The sequence below is a fragment of the Cryptomeria japonica genome, chromosome 8 (assembly GCF_030272615.1).
Source record: "Cryptomeria japonica chromosome 8, Sugi_1.0, whole genome shotgun sequence".
Lineage (NCBI taxonomy): Eukaryota > Viridiplantae > Streptophyta > Pinopsida > Cupressales > Cupressaceae > Cryptomeria > Cryptomeria japonica.
The window spans coordinates 97,504,780-97,524,172 of record NC_081412.1 but is presented as its reverse complement, the minus strand read 5'-3'; positions in this window follow the sequence as shown (position 1 = coordinate 97,524,172).

Genomic DNA, 19,393 nt, shown 5'->3' with positions numbered 1-19,393 from the left:
CAGAGTCATGACTCCTAACCTGAGGGTTCTCTACTGGGATCCTTTCCTGAACTATGCCAATCAGATTCTTGGATGGCTGCTAAGAGGTCTCGGTTAGGTTCATTTGGCTGTTCGGGAGGTGCCCCTGGGGTCTCCTCTAGAACCGATGTCTCCCTCTCTACCTCTTCGCGTGCTATGCGCACACGTCTAGGACCCCATCCGCGCTTGTGAGCTTGTCACGTCGTCGGAGGCATCCTAAGAGGAAAATAAGGCAAAACAATTAATTAATTTCTTTTAGAATAATATTAATTCAATTAAATTCAAAAGTCTGATAAAATCAATTTAACAAAATAATTTAAATATTCTAAGGTGAAACGTAAGTGGAGTAAGGTTCCTAGTGTGGAAACCTTGCTCTGATACCAAAATGTCATGCCCAAAATTTAGGGCAAAAACGAAACGGTTTTTTTTTTTTTTTAAAACGACTAGTTAATTAACCAAGTTTACTTTCACGACATGTGATAACATGTTGTTCGAACGAAAATCAAACTAACTCTGATACTAACAAAGTATCGAACTTAATTAAAATTCATTTGCGGAAACTAAATGTTTTAATTTATTTTCTCATCAAATAAAGTCATTATTTTAATTTATTAACTCATTTTAAATGGGTAGACGAAGGTAAAAATTGTTCTCCCATAACGCCATATTCTCTAAATTTCATTTTAAATCATTAATTAAATTAATGGATTAAAGTGTCAAATTAATTTTCTAAATGACATTATTCGATGAGGAAAATTACCTTTCCAAAAATCAATTTTAGATATCAAGGAATTAATTTTCCCCTTCTATTTAATCTAAGGCTCCACAAATAGTTAGATCTAAAATAATTAAATGGAATTAAAAATTCCCCGTCTATCTAATTTGAAACCCTAACTAATTTTAAATATAACATCCCACTACTAAAAATAATTATCATGAAAAACCTAATTTAAAATTACACTATAAAAATTACTTCTTTGTCTTTTTTAAAAAAAAAAAAAAACTTAGTCTTATTTGCTTTCCCTCTACCCTAGCTCTAACCGAGCTAGGGTTTCTTTTTTTTTTTTAAGTTTATTATTATTTTTTTTCCTAACCCCATTACCCCGCAGGGCGGCCATGGCGGCGGATGGGTCGAGCGATCGCTGGAGATGGCGAATGCAGGGAGGAGGTGAAATGGTGGAGGTCGGCGCCACCGAAGTCTCCACTGTGCAAAGCACAGTGGGCTCGACCGCCAGCCACTGTGTATAGCACAGTGCGCATGGCTGCCGGCCACTGTGTAGTGCACAGTGAACTCGGCTTGCCGGCCACTGTGCCATGCACAGTGCGCTCGGCCGTCGGCCACTGTGCCATGCACAGTGCGCTCGGCCGCCGGCCACTGTGCATTGCACAGTGCGCTCGGCCACTAGCCACTGTGCATTGCACAGTGCGCTCGGCCCCGACCGAAACCCTCCGCGCATTTTTTTTTTGTTATAAATTTTTTTCAAAAAAAATATAAATATATTATATATATATTTACATATATATGTATATATATATATTTATATATATATATATATATGTTGGTTATTGCGAATGTAAAAAAAGACAGAATACTGAAAGAAGTTTATATATTTCATTTTTTTTTATTTTTTTTCTAATACAGAGATGAATAATGTATATATTTTAACATTCTGATTTTATTTTAAACTGTTTTATATCAAAGGCTTAAATTGATTTTCTGCTAAAATCTAAAGTAAATAAATGTAAAATAAAATCACAGCAAAGTAATAGATATAGATTTATCTCCTACAATAAAATAACCATAGATATCAATAATTTCAATAGCATCTTATCATTCTGAAGTTTAATAAACTCAAGATAAGGAATTTCAATAGCATCTTTCAATTTTCGCACAACTCAAAAATGCCAATTTTTAAAGCGTCAAAAAGATCATTTAAAAGTAGAAACTTGCCTAAAATTACCCCTAACCCCTAGGTATACCTTATGGGCTTTAGGAAACCCTATTAAATTACCCCTAGGTGTTCATTTAACCCATTTTAAACCCCTCTGAAGTTTATTTTCGGGTCAAACATATGTTGACCACTCCAAAGATTATATTCCCAAAGTATTTATGACAACACATTGTATTATTTAAGAAAAACTATAGTTAAACACTTTCCCCCAAGAGACAAAAATAAAACATTTAAATTTAAATCCACACATGTGTCAAGTGACACAAATAAAACACTTTTACAAATTAAAACATGAAATCGTCTCTTATGGGTTTTACACATTAAATTTAAATAACACTTAACACTCATGCAGCATATACTGTTACGAATAAAATACAACACAAACGGGGTGTTGTCTCTCCAAATAGACAACCCCTGGCTTACGAACATACATAAGTCTAGGTTTGGTTCTCCGTAATTTTCCATGGTCACATGGTAAATTTCCTGTGCATCTCAATTTACACATTAGTACTTTCAAATATCCACATATAATATAATTCAAAGGAATAACAATACACATCATCACTTGCATACAATTTTCATTTGCACAGATTAAATACATCTTTTAACTAGCAATTTCACATAAGCAATTTCATTCCAATTCACATAAACTTAACCGTACATCATAGTTCTATTATCATAGTAAGGTTCTGCAAATTTAATAATGACATCTATCATTGCAATATCACCCTATCTAACAATCATGTAGTGTTCTAACTCATAAAGCATATAAGTAAATCATCAAAACATAGCAATGTTATCAAACATTGCCTCCACTTTGCTTGGATCCATCTTCAAGGTTCCTTTAAACACCACAAATCCTAAGTAAACCAGCTCTTGCTTCAAGAAGTCACACTTCTCTAGGTTGATGGATAGCTTCTCCTCATGCAACCTCTCTAAGACTAACCTCAAATGCTCAAGGTGCTCTTCTTTGGTTCTGCTATAGATGAGAATGTCATCTAGGTACAGCACCACAAATCTGCCTGTGAAATCCATCACCACCTCATTCATCAGCCTCATGAAGGTGCTTGGAGCATTGGTGAGTCCAAATGGCATCACAAGCCATTCATACAATCCCTCTGTGGTTTTAAAAGCAATCTTCCACTCATCACCCTCCTTAATTCTTATCTGGTGATAACCACTTTTAAGGTCTAGCTTGGTGAAATACATAGCCCCTCCTAAATAGTCCATTAGATCCTCTATTCTAGGAATAGGAAACCTATACCTTATGGTGATCCTATTGATTGCTCTTGAGTTAGTGTAAAGTCTCCACTTACCTCCTTTTTTTGATGCTAGCACTACTGGGACTGCACATGGGCTGATGCTCTTCTTAATCAATCCTTGTTCCAATAACTCCTACACTTGCCTTGCTACCTCCTTGTTCTGATTAGGTGTGAGCTTATATGCACCCTTGTTAGGTAAGGATGCACCAGGAACAAAGTCTTTTTAATGGGTTATAGACCTGCTTGGTGGGAGTGTTGCAGGTGTTCCATCACTCACTATATCCATATGCTCTTGCAACATTTGCTTCACCTCCTTGGGTACTTCTACCTACAACTTGTCTTCCTCCTCCTTTGGTTTCACAAAGATGGCACACTTCACTATCTCCTCCTCATGTAGCAAGTTTAAGAACTCTTTACCAGTAGCCATTAATACACTAGGTGACTTTGAAGTTCCCTCTTCATTCTCTGTCAAAGACTGAATCTTGAAAGTCTTGTTGTCCTTCTTAAGGGAAATGGAGTTCTCCTCTCCATCATAGATAACATTCCTATCAAATTGCTAGGGTCTTGCTAGTAGTAGATGACATGCATCCATGGGAAACACATCACAAAGGATCTTATCCTTGTATCCTCCAATAGAAAACTCTACCCAAGTCCGTTCATTGACTAACACACTCTACTCATGATTCAACCATGTCACCTTGTATGGGTTAGTGTGGGGTATCCTTGTGAGTTTCAACTTCCTAACTACCTCTTCTGATATGATATTGTCAGTTGAGCCTGAATCAACTATCACCTTGCACACTTTACCAAGAATCTTGCATCTCACCCTAAACAATGCTCTCCTATGCTTAGGTTCACTCTTGACTAGCTATCTTATCAAGACCCTATTGAACATCAGATTTTCTCCACTCTCTGATTCAATATGGTCCACCTCAGGTGTCTTGTTGCTTGATGAGTCTTCATGTGCATATGCAACCCTCTTTCAACTGTTTGATGATGTAGGCTTGTCAGGGCATCTATATGTTGGGTGTCCCAATTGTCCACAATTGTAACACTTAATTGTTGCAAAATAGGAGTTACCTCTGCCGGTATCTCTACCCCTATTTGGACCACCTTGTGCACCTCTTCCTCTAGAATGTCCTCCTCTGAGATTGGCTTCACTGCCATGCTCAGTCAACTTGGCTTCTCCTTGGTTTCTCTGCGCATTTTCCTTGCTTTGGTAACCACCTCAGTGATTCACTTGATCTCTACCTCTGCCTCTACCCCTATTATTGGAGTCTCCTTTCCTTTTGTTCCTCTCTTCTACCTTGGCAGCAAGCTAATGACACTTTTGGATAGTAGTAGGAGTCCATAGGCTTATCTCCTCTTGAATGTTCTACTTTAGGCCACTTAGATACCTAGCCACCTTAATGGATTCATCTTCTTGGACTTTGGACCTAAGACATAGCTTTTGAAATTCTTTGGTGTAGGAGGTCACATCAAGATCCTTCTGCTTCAATCCCTGTCTCTTCTTATAAATTTGGACTTCATAATCCTTTGGTAAGTAGTTCTCCTTAATCTTACCCACCATAGCTTTCCAATTTGCAATAGGTAGCTTTCCCATACTAACTCTTTCTTCTTGCAGGTACTTCCACCATGTCAAAGCTGCTCCCCTTAATCTTGATTTGGCAACTTTAACCTTTTGAGCCTCTATCACTCCTTCACACTCAAAGTGGTTTTCCATGCCCTCAATCCATTCCATAACAATGTCTATGTCCATTCTTCCACTGAAATGTGGCAATCCTTCAAAAGCTTTGGTGTTCAAGGCCTTAATAGATTTTACAAAAGGTTCTTCATTGAACAAGGGATCTATTTTAGGGATAATTTCATCTATGTCTATAGTCTTCTTTCCTTTACCCTTGGTGTCTTCATCCCAAGGTCCTTGTGTACTCTGATCCACCACTTCCTGCAGTTTATCCCTCATCTCACTCACAACTTCTTCAAGGAGTCTATTTTTCTCCTTCTGCTCTTTCACTTCTCTAGCCAGCTCTACACTAGTAACCATTCTTCTCTCCCCTATCGATTCACCAGTATATAGAGACATACATAGTCCAACAAGTTTTTAACTTGCTTTGATACCAATCTAATGGGATGGGGTTAGGGATAGACTAGCCTAGTCTATGCTCTTGGATCCTTTCCCTGGATCACCTAGTGTTCTCTACACACCCTAGGGTCTCTAGGACTTCCCTTTTCTTAAGGAATCCCCTGACCTTGCCCAATCCACCCACCAATGAGTTGCAATGTTGCTCCTAAGGTCTCACCTACTCATGAGACTCAAAACCCCTTACTATGGCTAATAAGGGTTAGGCTTGTTCCACACCTTCCAAGGTCTTAGAAAGGTTGTATTAGGTCTATTTCATGGTCTTTTCACCCATTCATGTGCCCACAAGAGGTTTCAAGATTCTAACCCCTTACTGATTTCACAAATTTGGGTTTTTGCCTTCAAATAGGGCTACAAGGATTAGGACCAATTAGGCCTCCTAACCGGTCTTCTAGGGCTCCCTCTCAAAAATGGTGCACAAACAACCCAAACTCCCAAAATGGACTGCCATTCATTTGGTAAGGACTCATGGATTTTCTAGGTTTTAGGCCTCCAAGTGTCCGTACACTATCCTAGGTGGATTTTAAGGTTTTCAAGGGTTTTTGTGAGGGTTTTTAGGGTCTGCTTGGGTCACAATGAGTGTTTTGAGTTTTAGCCACCTTGTTTGGATTGGTGGAGGCTCCGCCTTCACACAAATGATGCTTCACTCATTCCTCTACACTTCCTCCAAAGGATTCACTCTCCACTAACCAACCTTGCTCTCCAAGACCTCTGTAATTTGACCTCTCCTAATCGGGCACTGTCCAGTCTCGCCTAGGAGTGGGTCTTTGCTTGGCCTTCTTGCATTTTTAAGGGCCCTGCTTGCATGGGACTATAGTACAAGGTCTTCACTTCCATTCCCCATGGTTTCATGGTGATTCCACAATGGGGAATGGAGTTAAGACTTCATTTGCACAAACCGGTCCAAAACTGGATAGTAAGACTGCAACTTACAAATTATTTACAAACACACTCAACCGGTAAACAAAAAGCTAATCTAATCACTCACAATGGAAGTATTTACACCATGTAAGACATTTCACATAGTTTTGCACACAAATCAATCCATTAGTTTGCTCGGTAACTTCATTCAAACTGACTGGTAACCCAAAAACAGTCACAGTCAAGCTTTTCTTCCTTGGGCCGTACAATCTCTGACATCCAACCCTTTAACTTAGGGTTTGTAACATCATATACTGCCCATACCTCAGTCGGTGTGCCAAATTTAGGGTTGTCCACACCAACCTAAATATTTTGGCCTCCTGGTGGAAAAGTTGCTTGACAACTTTTAAAAGTTGTCATGCAACTTTTGAGCAACTTTCCCAATGTTGCTCTTCATGACTCCTAGACCCACAATGGGCCAACCTAAGGACACCACCATGCTATGAAGGACCCCTAAACACCACCAAGACACACATACCCTCCATTTTCAAGAAAATCACAATTTTGACTTATGACCCCTAAGATCTCCTTTAGGACCCTAATTGGGACCTATGAGCACTTGGCTCATTATTTTATATACAATGTCTTCATAAGAAGCATAATACCAACAAAACAAGAAGGAGGGAGAGCTTGGAAGGGTGCTCCTACACCACAAATGGTCCCAATGAGTCTAAGTCTCTAGCCAGAGCACCTCCTATCCTAAATTGGATAGATGCCTACCTGGCATGGGTAGATGCCTATCCCGATTGGATAGATGCCTACCTCATATGGGTAGATGCCTATCCCATATTGGATAGATGAAATCTTATGTCCCATATGGACAAATACCTAACCCTTATGGTTATATGCTCATCTCGAATGGATGAATGCCTAATCCAAATGGATGGATGCCCAGAGTATGCGATTGAATCAAACACAATGGCTAAATTAAACACACAAAAAAAAGAGTGGTCAATTTTGTTGAGTTAACTATGGTGGGTTACTACAAAAATATAGTTGCTAAAACCTGGCTTATTATTAACCCACTCCAAGATGGGTGTAAAGAGAAATCAAATAAGTAATAAATGTTTTCTATAGGGTGTACTGACTTATACCTGTCGATCCATGAGAAGAATCATCGCCTTGCCTTTATGTATACTGTGCAAGATCCTCGTCAAAAGGGTTCAGGTTCCTGCATATGTAATTCATTTATCTTATGTTATCTTACATCTTATATGAAGCTCAATCATAATCAAATTTACATAAGTCACATGATTCGTATGCTAAATTGCATAGATAACATGGATAGATTTATTTCTTGTTACAATATGCAGTCAACATAGTTTATACAAATACTAGACTGAATGGTAAAGAGTATTCTTCAGGACTGTAAAAAAATCAATCATTTCATCACACTACACAATACACAATTAGGGGTAGGTAAAAGTAACTTATTTACTAATTAGAATTGGGTACATACAACTAAATGCATGTTTGTCTTAAGAATTTTATCAAATGGTTTACTACCTTGCATAGACAAGGCAACAAACTATTTGAAAAAATGTCTCAAATAAATGTGTTCTCATGGTGATGGAATGCCATGACAATCCATAGTAATTTGATTGTCATGGCATTCCATCACCATGAGACCGAATTTTTTTATGGCATTTTTTTCTGATAGTTCACTTCCTTGTCTATGTTACCACATTTTTCATACATTGCTTATATTGGTCAAATAGTGCAAAACATATATTCAACATAGCTTGGGAATTTTCATTTGGATCACAAATTCTCTAATTACATATAGAAATGTTTAATATCCCATAGGTCAATTTTGATCTTTTACTTTGTATAGTAATTATAAGTAAATGGGATATTTCAATTTCAATTTTTAGATATAATTATAATATCCCATAAAATAGCTCTTAATATAAATAGCACCCTTTGAAAGAGTGCAACTCTTCATTATTTCTACCATTTGAAAGGGACATAAACTTTCATAATCAGGTTTGCACTTCTTATTTAAATCAGATGTGCACTTCTCATTTCTATTCAGGACTAGACACCAAGGAACTAGACAAATGCACTCAGGAATATAATATTTAAGGACAAAGGATGAGCAGGTTTTCATGGCAATCCTGAGTGAGTATTTGGAATAGATTCTAGTGGATGACTATGAAGCCTCTTGGAGGCAAAAAAAAGAAGGCATTGGATAGGTACAACTAAGGGAGGGTACCGATCTAGATTCCAAACCACAAATTTGGATCCAAATTGATAGAGGTGATCATGATAGATGAAAAGAAGGCTCTGATTACCATGAATGAAGGGACATTGGGAGAAGGTGGCAAGAGATTAGGATACTTTAAATCCAAAAAAGGATTTAGTTTTCATGGGATATCAGATTTATTTCTCTTTAAGACAGAGCCTGCTATTCGATAAGGACAGGAAATATGCATCTTGAAAATAGAAGGATCTAATTAGTCTTTTTTGAGATTCTTATCATTTCAAGGGATCATAAGGCTGAGGTTAAGTAGGAAGGAATATCGAGCAATGAATGTAGGAAGAGAACTGAGGGAAAATGGTCCATCACTTTGGGTTGAGCTTCCTTTGTGTGGAGGAGACATTTCAGCAACAATGCAGGAGAATTTTTAAGTCGGATGAGGTCACTTGGGATGCAATGTGCCATTTGGCTAGGGGTAATTTGGGCAGGGGGAAGCATTGGTGTGATGGTAAGTTCTATGAGGCCATTTTGTTCTTAATGGTTGATATCCTTGATTCCAAGGAAGCATGCATACAAAGGATCGATGGATTTGTAAGATCAGTCGATGGGCAGGTGGTAGCAAGTGCTATTCTAGAAGTGGGTTCGGGTGGATGGACTAGTGTTCTAGATGTGTACTTCAATCCAAAACATTACATAGTGGATCCACCGGAGGAAGAGTCTGAGTCAGAGGATGAGGATTCTTGAAAAACCAGGGTTGTGCAAGAAAGGAAGAAGGATTTCATGGTAGAGGCTTGGGAGGTGTTCTAGGTGGGTGTTAGAAACTGTTACTTGTGGCCCTTTAGGAGATTCCTAAACTCAAATTATAACTAGCTTAGTGCGGCCTCAATTGTGCATGTGGTGGATATTGGTGAAAGGCTCATTGCAATTTTCCATTATTTAGAATAATTTTTTTCTATTTCTACTACTATGTAGCCTACATATGGGATGTAAGGGAGCTATCCCCTTTTGATAGCACTTAATAATAAATTTTTTTTTTTTATGTAATTGCAATACATGTCTGAGTTCTGGTCTTCCATTGCACTTAAGGTTCCTAGTGACAAGACACATTGGTCGCCTCGCACATCACATACGATGTCTTCCCCTAACATTCAATTTACTGTCCATATACGAAAGAAGTACTCGACACAATCCCAACTTTCAAAGAACATCCTTCAAAGCGTTCATAAAGAATACAAACCCTTGTAATACCAAGAATAAGTCCCTAAAAAACCCTAGAAGATCATTGAAAAGGGAAACAAATAATTTTGATTATGTTTAAAATGCACATAATATGAAGCTAAGTGATTGCTCACCTATAAACTAATTTCCTCCTCCTATGAACCTCCTCTCCTGCGTGTGAATGAACTCTTCATTCACCACCATCTATGAATCTCATCTCCTGCTTTGCCTTGCAGGAATGAATTTTTTCAAAGTCTTTTGCTTTGCAGAGTAATTTGAAATTGAAATTGACCTATGGGATATTATAATTATTTGTAAATGGGATATTATATGGGTAATTATAATTAAATGGGATATTATAATTATACATAAAAATTAAAATTGACCTATGGGATATTAAACATTTTAATATGAAATTATAAGTAAACATTGCTAAGGTATGGGATATTATATGGGATATTATACATTTCTATATGTAATTATATGTAAAAATCAAAATTGACCTATGGGATATTAAACATTTCTATATTAAAACTTATATATGATATTTTTCAAAGGTATATTGCTCACAACCTATTAATACATTGATGCAATATTTTTTACCACGTTATACCACTATGCTGTTTTGAGGCTTTTAGTTTGAAAAATAAGTAAGGCTAAACATAAAGACAAATCTATTCAAATTTTTTAGGGGGTGATCAAGAAGGAAAGTTAAGGTTGACATTATGCTCACTATGAGTAGTTTTTAGTTTGTTCTAGGGTATTCCAAATAAATGCACTAGAGTATTGCGCTATGCACTAGCTATAAAAAGTGTGTGGATGTTAATTGGACCAAGTATAGTTTGGGTTGGGTGACATGTAGTTCACGTCCCCACTCTTGGAGTAACGTGTGGTTTTTAGGACCTAGTTGACTAGACATTGTGATTGATAAAATAACTTGTGGATGACTTGTAGATATTATGAATATTATCAATCTCTCTCTCTCTATCTCTCTTAGATGTCTCCATCCCATTTTGTCTATTCTCTCCATGTCCACCCTTTCTCTTTGTCTCTCACATCTCTCTCTCTTTGCCTATTACTCTATTTCTCTCTCAAGTCTCTCTCTCCTTCCCTCTCTCCCTTTCTCCCTCTCCCTTTTCCTCTCTCTCTCCTTCCCTCTCTCCCTTTCTCCCTCTCCCTTTTCCTCTCTCTCTCTCTAGCTTAGATTTGTCCATTCATCTTAGATGAGTTCATTTTAGATACATTTAATTAATTATATGCATTAGGGATCTGCTCTTGTTTCAATTTGATTAATTCTTACTCATGTTCTCTATTTCTATCTCCTACTAACATACACATAAATCTGAAATTGATTTGTTTGATCTTGAATTGAATTTTATCTACAACTAGACTAGTGCCTTATTTCCTTTGGGAAATAGATTTATTCATTTACAAAACCTACGTATAACTCTAAGAGACAGTTTTTTAAATCCTCGTTTAGATAGATTTGTCAGCTACTCAACCTCCAATGTTATATAGCTAAATGATACTTTTCACAGTTAGTTTAATTGAATTTAACTTTCCTTTGAAAGACCAATAAAAAACAAGACACAACAAGAAAAATGATTCTCAGATGTTTCTTGATAATTCAACCATGTAAAATCACATTACTTCTTCACACATAGATTTAGAGCAGAAATTATCAATCATAGATTATAATAGTAGAGAACTATTTTGAAAATGAAAATCCACAACATAATTGCACATAAGAGAATTGGATTTCTTTGTATTAACTTGAAATAAAGTCTTTGTCTTGAAACACATAAAAATCTTTAAACTTTTGAACTATAACTATCTATCTTCCAACTATAAGAACTTTTTTTCGAATGATTACATTAATATTTTATAATATATCAAAGGGTCATGCCCTTTTATTGAAGTCTTTTGAAAACAGATTAAAACCTATAACTAATCATCTACTTAGGCATAAATGCACATTAGTTAAATGTGCTAGATACTTCTCATTGTATCTAGTGTCACAATCATGGATTGTGTCTCTGACTTCCACTTCCATCAGCACTATGCTCTCCATGAGATTTGCTACCTTGTCAATGTATTGGTCCTCAGTAGCTTTCAATGTACTTTTGAGTATGTGCTGGCACTCGCAAATCCAACCCATTTTTTCTTTTTTTCCTCCATTTTTGTTGAGCAGGGGAAAGATGTTATTTGTGCTGTCATTGAGGAAATTTTCTCCCTCTGCTCTTAACTCTTCCAGATGCCTTTTATGAGCCTTCATTAGTTTTTCACAGTTCTACACCGCATGCGGATGTGCTTCATCTCCACTTTGCAATTCCTGGTACCTTTCCTACAGTTGTTTATCCAATCACTCATGTTCTTCAATGACAGTTTGATTCTTATTGTATATGTCCAATTAATTATCCATCCATGTCATCAAATTAGTGAATCTCTTTTGTATCGACACTGACATGGTTTCACTCTTTGTTTTTCTTAATTGCACCTGTAGTTGATAATTTTCTTCTTTCAATTTGTTGGCCTTGGTCTGAGCCTGTGAGCTTTTGCCCTATATTGGTAATCTCTGTGGCTCTTTATGTTTTAACATTTCTTTCAACTGATCAATTTCTTTATTTAACTTGACTATTTCAAGTTTACTAGATTGATCTTCTTTTACCAAAAATGAATTTGTGCTTTGTTCAATATAGCAATATTTACCCCTAAATCAACTATCATCATGGGGTCTATTTCACCAACATTTAGGGTCATGATGTGTCCAAAGCCCTTTTGCGTATCAATGACCATGGGCTTCTTATTTGGAGGGTATAGTGATCATATTAACATAGAATATTTGTCAGAGTTATACAATGATCCCATGTATACTTGGGTGACACCCTCAGGAGACAATTTGTGTTTAGCATCAATGTCATGTAGAAAACTATCAAATACTAGAGGTTAATTCAGATCCCATCATGGAAAGATTAACAAACATGCATCTTGAAGTAGCTTCCTTCCTCTATCAAGAGTCATTAGGCTCATTTCTTGTGCTACTTCATTCTCTAGGGTGGCTGACAATTGTTGTTCATTTGAGGTGTTTACCTCTCCAACACCCTCTCTGATTGCTTTACCTTTCACTCTATACAAGAAAGACATAAATTCAGAAGTCCTTGTAAAATTATCATCAGATACAAAATCATTGAAGGCCAATTGCCTCGGGTCATCTTCCCCTAGGATTCCTTCATCAGGATCCCTAACAGGTGACACCTGCTCTTCAATTAGTATCATAGAGAATTGTTCAAATGAAAGCTTAACTGATGACTCTTCTTCATCTGAGGACTATATTTCAACAATTTTCTTTTCTCTATCTTTTTGTTCAGTCTCCCTGTTATGATTTTCAATGGCCAGTTCGACCTCCTTCTCATCCATATTCCTTATTAAATCATCCCTTAAATATGGGATGTGCTCATAATCACCAAGTTTCTGCTTCTTTTTTACTGAATGAATATATCCTTCTCAATCAAAGTTTTTTCTTGGAGCACCCAACTTCATATTATAATGGAACAATTTGTTCCATGTGAACCCTTGTCCTTCTCTTCCATTCACAATGAATTCTCCAACACACAGGGTCCCAGGTGAAAAAAAATTGTTTGTCATTGGAAGCTAGATGCACGTGATTTGATTCTCCCATTTGCCTTATGATCTCCAAATATGCAATCCTATTAGGAACCATTTTTGGCAATAATAATGGGGCCCCTTCAAAGCCATAAATCCTAATCATGGTTACATTGGAGAAACAATACCAATCTCCCCAGTTGTGTCTGATAGTATCAGGCCCTCCAAAATCTGTAGGCCTTAAAAATATCTTCACATTTTCTAAGATTGCAAAGTTACAAGGGTGACCAAAAAATTTGCATAGAGTTTTAACAAAGAATTCCTCAAAATGAATATAACTAGACCTAACAAATCTGCAGTCCCAGATTGAGGTCCATAGTTGAATTGGCAGAGGCTGGTTATCACCACCATATTTTCTTACCCTCATTTCCTCAGGCCAGATCCCCAATCCTTGTCTGTAAAACAACACCATATGCATGAGTAAAGAATAATGTGCAAAGTGAATTTTGGAAGATTCCCTTTGGATAGCAGCAAGTCTTGCCCCAAGTTACTTAGCTAAAAATGTAGAAAAATCAAATTCTTTGGCCCTTAGGGACTAAATGTCTATTGAAATGATCATGGATTCTATTCTCATAAAATCTAGAGTTTTCAACCCTAGAACCTGACCAACTGATTAGTATGTATACTTAAAAAAGTCTTTAAACAAATTTACATGAAATGTCAGGCCCTCCTTTGTCTCTAATCACTAGTACATTTAGAGCGGTTTTCCAACGACCATTCATCAAAACTCAGACAACTAAATGTTAGAATTCAGATGTATTCGGGGAGAAAATCCTCGTCGCTATTTTTTTGTTAGTGATTCTGATGACATGATTCATGTTGAAATTCCTATGACACAACGTCAAAAATTTCTATGCACTTGCAACATATTTTTTTAACGAGATGTCAAAATTCTGACCTTGTTGCATCCTTTATCGATGTAACCTTTGTCGATGACCCTTTATTTATCATTGTAACCTTTGCTAGTGTCCATCAGGATAAGTCTTACCAATAGCCTCATCGACTATCGGCAAGACAAGATTTCTTCATTACCACTAGGCGACACGTTTGTTTGATGAGGAGACATCAAAATTCCGACCTCGTTGCATCCTTTATCACTATAACCCTTGTCGATGACCCTTTATCGTCATAACCTTTGCCGATGCATTTTACTTTTGCCAGTGTCCATCAGAATAAGTCTTACCAATAGCCTCATTGGCTATCGACAAGACATGATTTCTCCATTGCTGCTAGTGTGTGTTTTGTCGATAGATCATCTTCAAGGAGATGTAGGAATTTCGATGATTATGACGATGGATGAGGCTGCATCCTGCGAGGTTTTTGTCATCGCGGGTATGGCAACATCATCGATTGTCTTGTGGTGTTCATCAAAATTCTGACCTTCAACAACATTTTTTAAAAAATGTCGACTGCTTTTGTCTACACCGATGACCCTTTATCGCCATAACCTTTGCCGATGCATTTTACTTTTTGCCAGTGTCCATCAGGATAAGTTTTAGTGATAGCCTCATCGGCTACCGGAAAGACAAGATTTCTCCATTACCACTAGTGTGTGTTCTATCGATGGACTTAAACGGTGTATGCTATCCTGATCACAAGCTTCTACTTGTCGGTGTTACCCTTGGGTTGACTTTTTTTTATTACAAAGGATTAATATCAACACCATTAATGATCAGTGAGATTACAAGGGATTAAGCGTAGTAGGTACTTGATTATCAGATAGATAAAGATGAAATAGCTACAAGAATGCATGAGAAGACTTATCATAAGGATTCATAATAGTAAATGCCAAAAATGTCTTGCAGCCAGTACATAAATCATTCATAAATAGTCATACAATAATATTTTTGTTTAAAAATACTATCAAAGGATGATATTATAAAGATAGAGGCCTAGAACTCAGTATGCAGTCATGGATAACAGTGTAGGGTTAGGTATAGTCCTAGACCTTGTTTAAAAGGAAACATGTGATAGTGCACATGGCTAAGGAAAACTCTACAAAATAGTGAGAAGCAACACTATCAAGAACAATATTTCAGTCTTAGGCATGTAATGCCTGCCAAAATACCCTAGAGAAAACTAATCATCTATCATACTAATTGAGATTTTTTTTTAATTAAATTTTAATAACAACTAATCTAATACATAAAATCTCCATATAACTATATTCATTAACCTTTTAAACATTATAAACATACATCATCTCACATTTCACTAATTTATGCAAGCGGAAATAACATAACATCATTAACCTTTCCCTAGGGTACTTCAATGTCATTACTCATTTAACTTACATAATGATAGCCTAATCACATGATAAATATATTCTATCTTGAATTAATGCATCATATTTAATTTCTTACTCACGAGATATGCAACCCACTACCTTATCTATCCATTACGAAATCCATACCATTATACCATTCTACTAGAATATTACATTCTTTTTAAAATGCAAGACAACCCTAAAATCCTGCATTCATTTTATGCACCAAATCCAAATGTGTTTTAACCCAACATCTCCTATCTACATGTTCTATTCCTTTTCCATGATGATGCATTCCTAATGCATAGGTAAAATCCATATCTGATAATCCATTTAAACATACTCGAATTGCTTCTAATACTAACATGATCTCATTCCATTTATTATGATAATCTCCTCATAAAGTATAAACTATAATTCATTCTTCAATCCATATAATAAACTAAATCCTTTCTTCCTTTACTCAGTACAACATCACACTAATCCTTCAATCATAAAGTTCATTTATTGACTTACAAACATATAACAATATAAATCCAGTAACTTCATTTTAAGTATATGGCATACATCATATACAAGTCATTTACTATTTATCTAGCATGATATACATTCCATTACTATGCAAATAAATCCATTTCATATTAGATTCATTCTAAAGCCTCAATACCTTTTAATCCCAATTTTTATTTACATTCAAACTCTCACATGGTCATATATGTCTCCTCCGTCATGATTTACCTATTAGCAACATGATCTATTCACATACCTAATTCCTTCATAACATTATAGTTTCCACAGCACCAAAAGCATATCCACAATCCAATAGCAATAGTTTCCTTTTCTAATCCAACTACACATGCAACCACTTTCCCAATTTGACAATAACCCCTATGCATAACTCAAGAATCCTAATATTTTCCTTCCAAAATCATTTTGCATTCTATGCATACTTTTCCTAATTTCCAAGTGTACACATAGAGACATAATTATCTAAACCTTATCAATATTATCTAACATCCTCAATACTGATATTTAAGATTATTCCATTTCTCAATATTAAATCACAATCTAAAGAATAACCATCGAATTCCTTTCTAACCAATACAAGCTGATCATATTATAAATCACATCTATTTAAATTGCAACTCCATTACCAAATTTGGGTACATGAAATCATTCCCTTCATTTAACAAGAACATATCCATACATTTCATTGCCACATTTACAAATCATGACATACCCTAACTACCAATTATCAACTCCTTACAAATACATTCACATAACAATACATCATGAACATACCTCTTCCTTTTACATGATTCCATCTACCACATACAAAATACTACATACATATATTCCATCGTATTCATTACATAAATTTTCTACAAGGTACATCCATAATCCATCAAGAAGGAGAATCCACATCCATGCACGAAGAACAACAACAAGGGTAAAAACCCAATGGTAAAAAGCAACAACCACCTAACCATGTGGAACCAAAGGAACCACCCCCCATGCTAGGAGATGACATAGGGTCCCAATACACACTCTACATCTATGTTGACACTTAATACCAAAAGACAAGATTACAACAACTCTCTCAAGCATGGAGCAAATACAACCAACACAAACAACCATATTAAGAAACTCCCAGAGGCTTATCAATCAATAATGCATAGTCATAAGATCATAAAAGGGAACACATGTAGGAGTGGAGTGTCATTGCATGTTACAAGAATCCTTTCAAGGAACCTCTTGTTAGATTTAGACCCCCAAGCATCCTTTCAAGGAAGCTCTTGGTAAGTGTCACACATGCGAAACCAACTCAACCTATGAGAGATCAAGAGAGTTTGGTTTACCGTCTTCACAACCTTCTCAAGCTTATCCTAAAACGTCCTCCCTAGGATCAATTCATGAGGCTCACATCATTTTTATCTTTATTAATGAATCCAACTACCCAACCCATTAATTACTAGGTTATCACTTATTTACAAATCATGATAAATTCCCAATGTGCCCTGGTGGTCTAGACTTCATGCATCCTTATAAGGAATCTCATGCAAGTCTATCTCTCATGACCCCGGTCATCACAAAGAAGCCCACTCCCCCCTAACATGGTCTCAAACATGACAACATAAGAGGCTCTAGAATCATAATTAAATCTGAGAACCTACATAAATCTAAATCATAAACAATCCATATTCAAGCAACAATATCATCTCATAATCATGAAACATGTGAAAGGTAACATCATGAGAAACAAAAATTAATGAACCTCTTGGCCAAATAAACATATCAAGGCCATAAGAAATTCCATCAAATCTGAAATGAATCATCAAATAATCTCAGCAAGGCCTATCCACTTGCTGGCGCATAATCACAAGAATCTCAATCTCTCTCTTGTCTCATCAACAAGAGAGGAAGCACAAACAACAAAAATGGACTAAAATAAATATAAAACTCACAAATAAAACATATGAAGAAATCACCAATCATAAATCAACATTATACAACATCATAAATGCCCGCAATAATCAATAATTAATTAAATAATCTTTACAAAATTGTTAATTAAATAAATACTATAATTCGTAAAATCATAAATCAATTAATCAAATAGCTTAAATCAAATAATTAAAAATAAATAATACTAACTATCAAATCTCTCAACAAATAGACAAATAATCCAATGCTACATAAATAACCACGTGGCAATAAAATAAACCACACCACAAATAATCCTCATACCAAAAGAGTCAATCAATACTAACATACTCCCAAAACTAAAAGAGCCAAGCTAACAACTGACATGACCAATTGCACCTAGTGACAACTTAAACCTAGAGTATGTGAAGGGAACCCATGTCAACTCTGAAACCACATATTACCATTGGGATATGGACACGCTCGCACCTGTGAAGCCAAGGGAGCTCACACTTGGGAATTCCAGGAGGAATAAATGTCCAGTACCTGCAAGTCCTGCAACCACCAACAATGATATATATATATATATATATAACAGACAAATGGTAGAATTATGCAACGACACATCCCGCTCACAATGAGTGATGTGACATTGATTCTCCACAAAGACAGTCAAACACATCTCATAAGCATCTCATCAAATGTAATCATGAAATAGGGTTAGTATAATCATAATCAACATCAAATCCATGATCAATATAATCTTTTGATAATATATCAGATAATAAGCATATAGTATCCATCAAATCACATGAATAATCATCATCCAATTCATCATAAATAATTGAGATAAGTCTATCACACATAGAATAAAAGTCAACTCTAATCAGAACAAGTCAAGTCAAGGGTGGACACTACATCCTCCCCCCCTTAGACTTGACTTACTCCTAGAAGTCATAAGAGTTAGGATGACAACTAGCACATATTAATCAAAAGCTTCCTTTTAACATAAACATGTTGTAATATTTTCTAGCTCAAGAAAGATAATGACAATCGAATTTTCCACCTTATGCTTCAATTATTTGACATAAACACATTACCTAAGGGGTAAAAGAATCACCAATTCCTAATATTTACAATACGTATACTAAATTGTTATAATATTTTCAAGGGAACTTTATTTTGACCACACTTTGCAAAACAAAACTATATTTTTTATTCACAGAGTTAAGCATAAATTATAATAATTCACACCAAATAAGCATAGCAACACTACTTAACATCTAGCTGCATGCAAATAGAGAGGGGGATATACATTTTACATAGTAT